Genomic DNA, 11469 nt, shown 5'->3' on the forward strand with positions numbered 1-11469 from the left:
AATTAAATCCTATTATATAATATAATAAAAATAAAAATCCACAATCATTACAACAATCCTACATTATATAATCAACTAAATTTCATGACATAATAGTTTTTAATTTTGTCACCATGAAAAATAAAAATACTTATGAATGAGCGAAAAAAGATGACCAAATTAATTTCCATCCATACATATCATAACTCGACATCTATATGACCAGATTAATTTCCATCCTGATCAAGATACATGTCATAACTTACATGTCATAACTCGACATCCATTTCGAATGCATATCCCATTTTTGCAAATTTTATAATACAAATACATATTTATACCCTTCAATATATGATATTGCCTTTGATTGCTCCAATGATACCTCGTTTTTTATAAACACATATTCTGCAAATTTTATAATACAAATACATATTTATACCCTTCAATATATGATATTGCCTTTGATTGCTCCAATGATACCTCGTTTTTTATAAACACATATTCCGCATACTTTATAGTTCACTTAATCACTTGCATTATTTCATCTCAATTTATAACTACATCAAATGGCTGCTATTATTTACTTTACCTATGTTTAATTTCACGGATACAACTTAATTGCATTATTTCATCTCAATTTATAACTACATCAAATGGCTGCTATTATTTACTTTACCTATGTTTAATTTCACGGATACAACTTAATTTTATGCCTTCACATGTTTATGTTTAATTATTTCACAAATATGACCTCCTTTTATACCCAGATATGTTTATAAACATCATTACAACTTAAATAATGTTCCTCGCATGGCTTTGCTCCCAAATCTTTCTGACCCTGGCCCGACCTCACAAAATCATTAGGAATGTAGCCGAACACGAGCCCGAAATCAAGTTGACTTGCTGCGTATCAATGATACAAGGTTCTCCAGATTTGTAAAGGAAAACCCGCCCTCTTGAGTTGCTCTCACTCCACCTTCTTTCAACTGCAATGCTCTCCTCCTCATCTCTTTCCCTTTCTCTCGTCTGATTATCAACTTGGCCGCTCTCTCCACCTCTTCTCTCTTCACCACAAACACCCCATTCTCATTTTCCTCTCTCTCAATCTCCTCCGCCACTCCCAATTCCTCCACCAGGAGTTTCGCCTGGAAGGGTTGATCGTATTGGAAGGGCCAAGCTAACATGGGAACTCCTTGCCCGATGCTCTCCACGGTCGAGTTCCAACCGCAATGGCTCAGGTGTCCACCTATAGCAGGATGCCCTAAGATTCGCGATTGAGGAACCCAACCCAAAACGACCAACCCACTACACGCAGACTTATCTCCTGCATTACTGTGCCTTTGGACGAAGGCCTGCAAATCCAATGGAAGGGAGGAAATGAAAGAAGTTTCGTCCATGCCTTGCGGCTTGTTCCGTTTCTTCAGCACCCACAGGAAAGACTGCCCACTCGCTTCCAATCCCGCCGCAACCTCCTGCATTTGATGCACAGAGAGTGTGATCTCGCTACCGAAATTGATGTAGAGTACCGATTCGGGGTCCCGAGAATCCAGCCATTTCAAGCATTCGGAATCTGAGAATCCGGAATCGACATTCCGGCCTTCACTGATCCCAAAAGTAGTAATTGTCGGGTCACTCGGGAGAAGAGGACCGATGCTCCAAACAGGCTTTCCAAATGTGCTTCCGAGATGATCCACCATCTCTGCTTCCATCTCGTAGAAAGTATTAACCACTACCACGCTGCATTGACGAAAGTGTCGAACACCATTTGAGAATATATTTTTAATGAAATCTGGGTTGCCCTTCACGGCTTCACGAAAAGGGGGGAGCAAATCACAGTCACGCAGTGAGATCGCCTTCGGAAGGCCCAGCAGATTTACCACCGGAGGAGGATCGCCACCAGCATGTAGCAGGGGTAGGGTGTTGAAGAGGGAATACATGAGACACTGACTGTAAGCTCCTGTTGTGGGGAAGAAAATGGTAGGTATTTTTAATTCGGTGGCAAGATCCGGGAGGAAGAAGGGCCAGACGTCGGCAATGATAGAGTTGGGTCGGAAGCGGACGAGGATTTCTCTCAAAGACGGTTGTGTGTCCTCCATGGCACGATACAGCAAGTGTACAAGAGGAGCGGAAAGGTGCTCGGTGTTTTCCACGCCCTCTGGCAGCCCAGGGAATGCCGGCATTGGGATGTTAATCACCCGAACGCGCGAACCATCGTCTTGTTGAAAATATAATTTCAACTATGCAACAGTTGAGCCATGCAGCAGCATGAAGACTATAGCCGCGCACTCCACCAAGGATCGGGAGGCAGAAACACTCAAAATTTAAAATTGCAGGCTTAAGGATCCACTTTAAAATCTCAACCGTTAAATCTGGCCGATCAGCGGTCCAGATCGTGTCGGCGTATCGGCAAGTCGGCATATCGGCGGGTTGGAGCATCAGAGGCAGGCAGCGCCAGCGATATGAAACATCGCCGATGGGCAATCGCCGATATCGCATCGGCACATCGCCATCGGCAATGTCATAGGGTCGGGGCTTTTAACATAAGTAATGTTGCGATGCGATGGAGCGGACCCGACAACATTATAAATAGTTTTTGATAAACTTTCAAGTCCGCGCTCAGGGCATTTATATATATATATATATATATGATCGAAGGTATCGGTATTTAGTGCGATCGGCATATCGCAATCGGGGAAACCATGGGTGCAAAACTTTTCATATATGCGCGCTATGCGATGAAGCTCGGACCCGATGGGTTTCCGGAGCCAAACCGTATAATATTTGAAATCCGCCCAAAGGCAATTTTTGTGTTTCGCAGCGTTCATGTATGATTTCAAATATATGGAGAAACAGAGAATTGGCGCGGAAGCAGTTAAAGTGAGCATGGAGCAGTACAGCATAGCAGGCAGAAGCTTTCAATTTTCTGCATGGGCGAGAAGGAAGCAGGTTGCGTTTAAGCTGTTTCATTGAATTTTTCAACAACCACAGTAAATATGAAACTCAGTCGAGGACGAGAAGGACAGCCTCGAGTAGTTCCCAGTATGGGACTCCATTTTTGTTCATTAAAAACTATTCAGATTTTGTATGCAAGTTAGACATGTGCATTGTAGTTATTAGAGTAATAAGATAGGTGTGAATGTTTTTTTTATGTAGCAGCGTAGACTGTAATAGTGTGTTTTTTTTGGTGAATCCCTCTGAGCAGAAGAGGAAGAATATTGTATTAGGCTTTTTCATTTTTTATGAATACAGATCCTAGTTTATGGGAGTAATACTCTGTTCTGATAATTTCGCTGTGTTAAGATTCTGGAGAAAAACAGAGCATTGTCTCTGTGTGCATTTTATATTGTGTTTTTGGGATTTTGACAGAAAAATCCCCAACAGTGGTATCAGAGTTGGCTTAGGCTCTTTAAGGAAGTTAAAGAAGCTGAAGGGAGAAGGTTGTTGCTGCAGCAAAACTTCTCAGACAGACAGAAGACACAGACAGCGAAGAATTCAGGAATGGCCAGCACTAGCACTGGTATGGGTATGTTTAACACCCAGCTTCCACAGTTTAATGGGAAGAACTATGACTACTGGTCAATAACTATGAAAGCCTTGTTTGCTTCCCAAGACTTATGGGAAATAGTTGAGGAAGGTTTTGAAGAACCAGCAGATGAAACTGAGTTCAATGCATTAACTCAGGGAGAGAAGGATTTGCTGAAGAGCAATAGGAAGAAGGACTCAAAAGCCCGTGTGTTGTTGTATCTAGCAGTAGACCAGAGTGCGTTTCCGAGGTTAGCAGCAGCTAAGACATCCAATGAAGCATGGGAAACCCTTAAAACAGCCTATCAAGGCATGGAGAGAGTGAAGACAGCAAAACTACAATTGCTGAGAAAGTATTTTGAGAACTTGAACATGAAGGAGTCAGATAACATTGACTCATTCTTCACTCATGTGATTGGTGTAATCACACAAATGAGAACCCATGGAGAAACCATTGAAGATAGAAGGATTGTGGAGAAAATATTGAGGGTCTTACCCTCAAAGTTTGATGCCATTGTCACCACCATTGAAGAGACAAAGGATCTCTCAAGATTTTCAGTTGATGAGCTACATGCATCACTGATAACACATGAACAAAGGTTGAGTAGGAATGAAAACTCATCTCTAGAGCAAGCCTTCAAGACCCAGATGTCCTTTGGAAGAGGAAGAGGTCAAGGCAGAGGAAACTGGAGAGGAAGAGGCAGAAGCCAGAACAGAGGTGGAAGGAACAGTCCAGCAAATGCACAAGGAAGAGTCAGCAATCCAAATCAGAACCAAGGCCAAGGCAGCAGCCAACAAGGAGGACAACATCATGCTCAAGGACAAAGGTATGAAAAATCCAATGTCCAATTTTATTACTGTAAAAAGTATGGGCATTATGCCAGTGAATGTAGGAAGAAGCAGCATGATATGAGTAGTAGACAAAATGCAAATGTTGCTAGGGAAAACAGCAGCCAAAATAATGTGTTGTTAGCATGTAACATGGCTGAAACACATAGTGAAGACATATGGTTTTTAGACTCAGGTTGCAGCAACCATATGACAGGAAATATAGCCCTCTTCTTAGCCTTAGATCAGAATATGAAGTCAGAGGTCACACTAGGAACTGATAGCAAAGTGTCTGTTATGGGAAAAGGGGAGGTAAAAATATTTACAAAACAAGGAGAAAGGAAAACCATAGCAGATGTATACTATGTCCCCGGAATGAGATGTAACCTATTGAGTGTTGGACAGCTTATCCAAAAGGGTTACAATGTTTACTTTGTAAATGATGTGTGCACCATCATGGATATACCACCCAGCAAAAGATGCATTGCTGAAGTGAAGATGACAAGGAACAGGATGTTCCCTCTCCGGATCAGGGCAGACATGAAAAACAAAAGGGAAATGGCAGCAGTCACCCAAGAGGCCTTCCAAAGCGTGCCAAAGGATGAGAACTGGTTATGGCACTTGAGATTCGGGCATCTAAATTTTGGAGGTCTAAACTTATTGAGCAGAAAAGGAATGGTAAAGGGATTACCATTGATAGAGAAACCGGACAGCCTATGTGAAGGCTGCATTTTGGGAAAACAACACAGAGAAAGTTTTCCATCAAGAAAGAGCATAAGGGCAAAGACACCCTTAGAGATTATCCACTCAGATTTGTGTGGACCAATGCAAGCTCCATCATTAGCTGGCAGCCTATATTTCTTAACATTCATTGATGACTGTACAAGAAAGACTTGGATATATTTCCTTAAAAACAAAAGTGAAGTGTTTGAGAAATTCCAAAATTTCAAGGCATTTGTTGAAAACCAAAGCGGGTTGCACATTAAAGTTTTGAGAACTGATAGAGGAGGTGAGTATATCTCCAAGGAATTCCTAAGATTTTGTAGAGAAAATGGAATTCATAAACAGTTTACAGCAAGGTACACTCCGCAGCAAAATGGAGTTGCTGAAAGGAAGAACAGGACCATCATGGATATGGCAAGGAGCATGTTGAAGGCAAAGCATTTGCCAAATGAGTATTGGGCTGAAGCTGTACATTGTGTAGTTTATATATTGAACAGGTGTCCTACAAAAGCAGTCTTGAACAAAGTGCCAGAAGAGGCATGGAGTGGGAGAAAGCAAGGAGTCACCCACATGAGAGTTTTTGGGTGTGTGGCCTATGCACACATACCAGATCAGCTAAGGAGGAAGTTGGACAGCAAAGGGGAGAAATGCATCTTCATTGGATACAGTGATGAATCCAAAGCCTACAGGCTATACATTCCATCTACCAAGAAGTTCTTTGTCAGCAGGGATGTTCAATTCATTGAAGAGGAAGCTTGGGATGGAAGCATAGAGAAAACAGTGAATGTCAAGAACTGTTTGTCTCATGATGAAGATGAAGAGGAAGTGGCTGAAGTACATCCCCAAACAGCAGCGCCAACACAAGGACAGCAAGGAACACCATTGAGGATAAATGAAAGTGCTTCTCCAAGCACACCACAAGGAGGAAATTCAAGTGCATCTTCAAGCACTTGCACACCAAGTGAAAGAGGTAAGAAATTTAGAAATCTAAGTGACATTTATGATGAAGGAATGAATTCCTTATTTGCCTTGTATTATCATGTTGATGATCCTATTCATTTCGAAGATGCAATTAAAGATAGGAAATGGATAGAAGCTATGGATGAGGAGATGAATGCCATAGAGAGAAACAAAACATGGGATTTGGTTGAGCTACCAAAAGGCAAAGAAGTCATTGGTGTGAAATGGGTCTACAAGACCAAGAGCAATGTTGAAGGCAAGACAGAAAGGCACAAGGCAAGGCTGGTTGTCAAAGGCTACAAGCAGCAGTATGGGAGAGATTATGAGGAGACTTTCGCACCGGTTGCAAGAATGGAAACCGTGAGAGCAGTGCTGTCCATAGCAGCTCAAAACAAATGGAAAGTCTACCAAATGGACGTGAAGTCAACATTCCTAAATGGAGTGTTAATGGAAGAGGTTTATGTGGAACAACCTCTCGGATATGAGAAGAAAGGTGAAGAGCACAAAGTGTGCAAATTGAAGAAAGCTCTTTATGGGCTGAAGCAAGCGCCAAGAGCATGGTACAGCAGGATAGATTCTTATCTATTGGATAATGAATTCGACAAGTGTGAAGGAGAACCCACCGTCTACATCAAAGAAAAGGATGGTAAGATTTTGATTGTGGTCTTATATGTTGATGATGTTATTTTCACAGGTAATGATGATCAGCTCATTAAGAATTTTAAATCAGTCATGAAGGATGAATTTGAAATGACTGACATGGGTTTCTTGAGATACTTCTTAGGCATAGAAGTAGATCAAAATGAAAAAGGAATTTTTATATCTCAAGCAAGATATGTAAATCAAATTTTGAGCAGATTTAAGATGGAAGAATGCAAGGCAGCAATCACTTCCACAGTGATGGGATTAAAACTCAGCAGAGAGGACAGCAGCAAGGATTTTGATCCTAGCTTGTACAAAAGTATTGTGGGCAGCCTTATGTATTTAACAGCAACTAGGCCTGATATTATGTATGCTGTTAGTTTAATTTCCAGATTTATGGAGAGGCCAAAGGAAGCACATTGGCATGCAGCAAAGAGAATTTTGAGGTATGTCAAAGGTACCAAAATGTTTGGAATTTTATATCATGCCTCAGAACATTCAGATTTGGTTGGATACACTGATAGCGATTGGGCTGGAAGTGTAGATGATCGGAAGAGCACTTCCGGTTATGTGTTTAATATGGGTTCAGGAGCCATTTCATGGGCTTCCAAGAAACAGCCAATTGTGGCATTGTCTACAGCAGAGGCAGAGTACGTGGCAGCTACAGCAGCAGCATGTCAAGCAGTGTGGATGAGAAGGATGTTGAGAAGCCTAGGCCAAGAGCAGGCAAAAGCAACAGTAATTTATTGTGACAATAGCTCTGCTATTGCACTGTCCAAGAATTCTGTGTTTCACAAACGAACGAAACACATTGATACAAGGTTTCATTATATCAGAGATTTGGTAAGCAATGGAGAAATCAGTTTGCAACATTGCAGCACTCAGGAACAGGTCGCAGACATCTTGACAAAGCCATTGGATCAGAAAAGCTTTGAATTTTTGAGAAAGTGTTTGGGTATGATTGAATGCCCGACAGTTGAAATTAAAGGGGAGTGTTGAAAATATAATTTCAACTATGCAACAGTTGAGCCATGCAGCAGCATGAAGACTATAGCCGCGCACTCCACCAAGGATCGGGAGGCAGAAACACTCAAAATTTAAAATTGCAGGCTTAAGGATCCACTTTAAAATCTCAACCGTTAAATCTGGCCGATCAGCGGTCCAGATCGTGTCAGCGTATCGGCAAGTCGGCATATCGGCGGGTTGGAGCATCAGAGGCAGGCAGTGCCAGCGATATGAAACATCGCCGATGGGCAATCGCTGATATCGCATCGACACATCGCCATTGGCAATGTCATAGGGTCGGGGCTTTTAACATAAGTAATGTTGCGATGCGATGGAGCGGACCCGACAACATTATAAATAGTTTTTGATAAACTTTCAAGTCCGCGCTCAGGGCATTTATATATATATATATATATATGATCGAAGGTATTGGTATTTAGTGCGATCGGCATATCGCAATCGAGGAAACCATGGGTGCAAAACTTTTCATATATGCGCGCTATGCGATGAAGCTCGGACCCGATGGGTTTCCGGAGCCAAACCGTATAATATTTGAAAACCGCCCAAAGGCAATTTTTGTGTTTCACAGCGTTCATGTATGATTTCAAATATATGGAGAAACAGAGAATTGGCGCGGAAGCAGTTAAAGTGAGCATGGAGCAGTACAGCATAGCAGGCAGAAGCTTTCAATTTTCTGCATGGGCGAGAAGGAAGCAGGTTGCGTTTAAGCTGTCTCATTGAATTTTTCAACAACCACAGTAAATATGAAACTCAGTCGAGGACGAGAAGGACAGCCTCGAGTAGTTCCCAGTATGGGACTCCATTTTTGTTCATTAAAAACTATTCAGATTTTGTATGCAAGTTAGACATGTGCATTGTAGTTATTAGAGTAATAAGATAGGTGTGAATGTTTTTTTTATGTAGCAGCGTAGACTGTAATAGTGTGTTTTTTTGGTGAATCCCTCTGAGCAGAAGAGGAAGAATATTGTATTAGGCTTTTTCATTTTTTATGAATACAGATCCTAGTTTATGGGAGTAATACTCTGTTCTGATAATTTCGCTGTGTTAAGATTCTGGAGAAAAACAGAGCATTGTCTCTGTGTGCATTTTATATTGTGTTTTTGGGATTTTGACAGAAAAATCCCCAACAGTCTTGCTGCCTGCGAAGGCGCTCTGCATTTAGAGGAGTCGTGACAAAGATGACATTGAGATCTCTAGATGAGAGAAGGTTGCACAGTCACATTAAGGGTATTATATGGCCCTGCGCAAGCACCGAAAACGCTACAACATCAGGGCTCACCTGAATCTCTGGCCATTGAATTCATTCGTTCCTCCGCCTGTATTTTCTTAAGAAACAAAGTGTTATATCTTTAAACCTACACCCTACATACTTATCAATCTCTCACCATGAAACTTGAGGCAGATTTAGTCTTCAGGGTACATTCTAAAATATTCTTGATATATAACACATATATAGTCAAACAAACTTCTCTATCTCAATAAGATTTTAAATTAGATTTCGAATCTACAATCTATATAAAAATGGAACACAGATTTTCAGAAATCTTGAGGCAGATTTGGTCTCTCACCCTGAAACTTAAAATATTCTGGAAATATAACAGATACATAGCCAAATAAACTTTCTTATATCAATCTAAAAAATTTTAAAATATTCTGGCAGATACTGTTGGGTATTTTTCGATGGGGAAATACCAAAAACCAAACAAACAAACACCGCAGAGCCATTGCTCTTTCACTTCTGCCACAGGATCTTTTTGCACAGGGAAGCTTTTAAAAAAAAATCTCAGAACAGAGTATTACACAGCCATAAAAACATTTCTATTCATTAAAATATAAAGCCTGAAACAACATTCATCCTCTTTCACTCAGAGGGATTTACCAAAAATTACATTCAGCCAACTTTGATACATATTCATCCTCTTTGCTGAGAGGGATTCACCAAAAATTACTTTCACCCATCAAAACCAAAACTATGTCTCCACCTGAGAATTCACTGTGTTGGGTTTACTGCTGTAAAACCCCTTTTTACTTTACTGGTGTAAAACTATTTTTACACATACTGCTGTAAAAATATTTTACACATACTGCTGTAAAAATATTTTACACATACTGCTGTAAAACAAACCTTTACATATGCAGTAAATTTTTACATTACATTCACAATTTCAACCATACCTGTGCGCTCTTTTCTTTTGCATTTCAATGCAAATCCAATACATAAAAAAAAATTTACTCACTCTACGCACTGCTATGTAATACATTTCTTCATCTGCTCCTCCTCTTTCTCTATTCGCACTGCTGTGCATTCATCCTTGCAAAAATCAACACATACATAAAAATTTCTCGCCCCCTGTTTATCTTAGCTTGCACTGCTTGTGCAAAAAACTTGACTTTCGCTGCTCCCTACTCTTTCATGCTGCTGCGCACTTACCCATTTCACAATGGTCAACACATATCCATAAAACGTTACAACTCACGAGCCTTTTTTTTTTTACTCGTTCCATGTGTTGATGAAATACAATACAGCCACACGCATTTTTTTGTTTCATTCATTATATTCATGAACCCAAAAAAAATATATTTCAAAACAAAATTAATTCATGCCGTATGAAAAACTTAAATATTTTACCAACGCATATGGCACTGCATTGATAACAGGTATGGTCAACCAAACTTAAATCTTACTCCACGCAAGTTCATAAATGTTGACCGTATGCATCTTGGAACAATCAACGGTGGAGATTGATGAAGGCAATCGGACGGCGGAGGAGAATATCAGGAGGCCTCTTCCGACTGAACATTAGCACCCGAAAAATTGCGTCTGCTGATGTCAGGCGAGTGACACGCGGCGCCACCACATCGGATCGGAGTCGATTGCCGGATTATTCTTTCGTCGGAAAGCTGGTGCGAAATGTTTCCGGCACGTTTCGTGAACGGTTTTGGGTGCAGTGATTTGGGCGTTGGTACGGCTGCTGAGTCGGCTGCCCACGTCCGCCTGCTGCCTGCAGTTGGAATTAACATTCCAACACTCCCCTTTAATTTCAACTGCTGGGCATTCAGTTATACCCAAGCACTTCCTCACATGGAGGGATTCCCCAACACTGCTGTTACAAAAATATCTTCCTCACATAGAGGGGTTCACCAATCTTCCTCGCATAGAGGGATTCACCAACTGCTTCTGATGCAGTTCCACAAACAACAAAATAGTCTTCCTCTTAACAGAGGGATTAACCTGAAACTGTGCTTAAGAGCACCTTCCTCATGACAAAGGGATTCACCATAACAATGTGCTGAAGAGCACCTTCCTCATGACAGAGGGATTTACCTGTGACTGTGCTGAAAAGCATCATCCTCCTGATAGAGGAATTTACCATGTGTATGCTAAAAAAGCATCTTCCTCTTGACAGAGGGATTTACCATGACACTGTGCCGAAAAGCACCTTCCTCTTTAACAGAGGGATTCACTAAGAACTTCACTTCCTCTCACGGAGGGATTACTGCCAACCACTACTTTAGATGCAGTTTCAAAACAAAGCATTCATTGCACTGTTGTGCATACTCATTACACTGTTCTTTTATGCTGCTGCATATTCTCTGCTACACTGTTGTGCCATCTTCTTTGCTGCGCCTACCCCACACTGCTGTGTCTACACTTGCTGTTGTGTTGTTGCACTTCACTTACATTTCTTTGCAAACTCTGCATTGTTGTGCATTCTTCATTCTCTCTTAGTTCTGGTTTCATTTTCTTCGCACTACTGTGCTTCTCCTTCTTACCATCACGCTGCTGCC

General features: G+C 41.1%; 1 pseudogene; it reads right to left on the reverse strand.

Annotated features, from left to right (window-relative positions):
* Nucleotides 1-869: 869 nt before the first annotated feature.
* Nucleotides 870-10115, reverse strand: LOC149190939 (anthocyanin 3'-O-beta-glucosyltransferase-like; annotated as a pseudogene).
* Nucleotides 10116-11469: the final 1354 nt, after the last annotated feature.

This window comes from Pinus tabuliformis, chromosome 3_1 (assembly GCF_031772625.1).
Source record: "Pinus tabuliformis cultivar Carrire ecotype Pingquan chromosome 3_1, CPIR1, whole genome shotgun sequence".
Lineage (NCBI taxonomy): Eukaryota > Viridiplantae > Streptophyta > Pinopsida > Pinales > Pinaceae > Pinus > Pinus tabuliformis.